The sequence below is a fragment of the Mastomys coucha genome, unplaced genomic scaffold (assembly GCF_008632895.1).
Source record: "Mastomys coucha isolate ucsf_1 unplaced genomic scaffold, UCSF_Mcou_1 pScaffold16, whole genome shotgun sequence".
Lineage (NCBI taxonomy): Eukaryota > Metazoa > Chordata > Mammalia > Rodentia > Muridae > Mastomys > Mastomys coucha.
In genome coordinates this window covers 12448484-12449544 of record NW_022196898.1, presented here as the reverse complement: position 1 = coordinate 12449544, position 1061 = coordinate 12448484, and the positions used below count along the sequence as shown (strand labels likewise).

Here is a 1061-nt window from a genome sequence, read left to right as displayed (position 1 = left end):
TGTTTTCTATGAGTCGTGGATATCTAAACCAATCTCTGCTGCTGCATAGCCATGGATCAGACATGACCCTCAGTGGCATCTTGGGCTGGAACTTCAACACGGACCCAAGTGGCAGAGCTGGCCACTCACAACAGGCTATTTCTCTCCACCCTTAAGTCTTCAGTTCCGTCTCTCTTCATAATGCCCAAGTAGCTCCACTTCCCTTTCTCTCTCATCTGCCCACCACATACTAGCACATTGTGATGGCTACTGCTGTAGGCTGGCCATGCAACTGGCAGGCCCCTGGGTGACATCCTCTATCTGTGCTGCACTATGTGGTGTGACAGAAATCAGGTGTCTATGACCCACCTGTGCTGTACACTGGAGAGCAGCAGGTCTGTGGGTGGCACCGTGGTCTGCAGGTCTGTCTGTCTTTCTTCTGGATTTGATTTGACTTGAGTTTTGAGTCCTAGGCATAAGACAGCTTTAGCTACCATGCCAAAAATCAAGCTAGAATGCACAAAGGACTGTTATTTGCTCTGTCCTTGACTGATATAAGAACAATGCCACAAACAAGGAGTATCTTTGCCCATTGTCGAGGGGGGGGGTCATTAATTATTTTCAATTACCTTTGAATTAAATATTAAAATGTGTGTGTGTACTAAATTTGAATTTTTTTCATTTTATGGAATAGTTAAAACATTACTTCAGCCACCCATCCTATTCTGGAAATATTATTAGATGTATTTAGAGGAGTCAGTAAAACTCTCCTTCTCTTCTTCCTCCTCCTTTTCTCCCTCCTTCTCTTCCTTTCCCTCCTTCTCCTCCTATTTCTCTTTCTCCTCATTTTTTGTTTGTTTGTTTTGACACAGGGTGTCTCTATGTAGCTCTTAAAGTCCTAGAAAAATAAATGTGGTATGTGGTAATATTTTCCTAAAATATTGTTATGAAAAATTATGAAATTACATACTAAGAGATAAATGGGGCATATATATCAATGTAAAAGATAGTGTGTGCCGGGCGGTGGTGGCGCACGTCTTTAATCCTAGCACTTGGGAGGCAGAGGCAGGCGGATTTCTGAG

The 1061-nt window shown here is 42.9% G+C and overlaps 1 non-coding gene across 1 annotated transcript; it reads right to left on the bottom strand.

The window, feature by feature from the left end:
• Positions 1-439: 439 nt before the first annotated feature.
• LOC116094561 lies at positions 440-583 on the bottom strand. The gene has a single exon (XR_004120196.1). It is a non-coding gene; the product is annotated as a small nucleolar RNA SNORA48 (small nucleolar RNA).
• Between the last annotated feature and the right edge of the window lie 478 nt (positions 584-1061).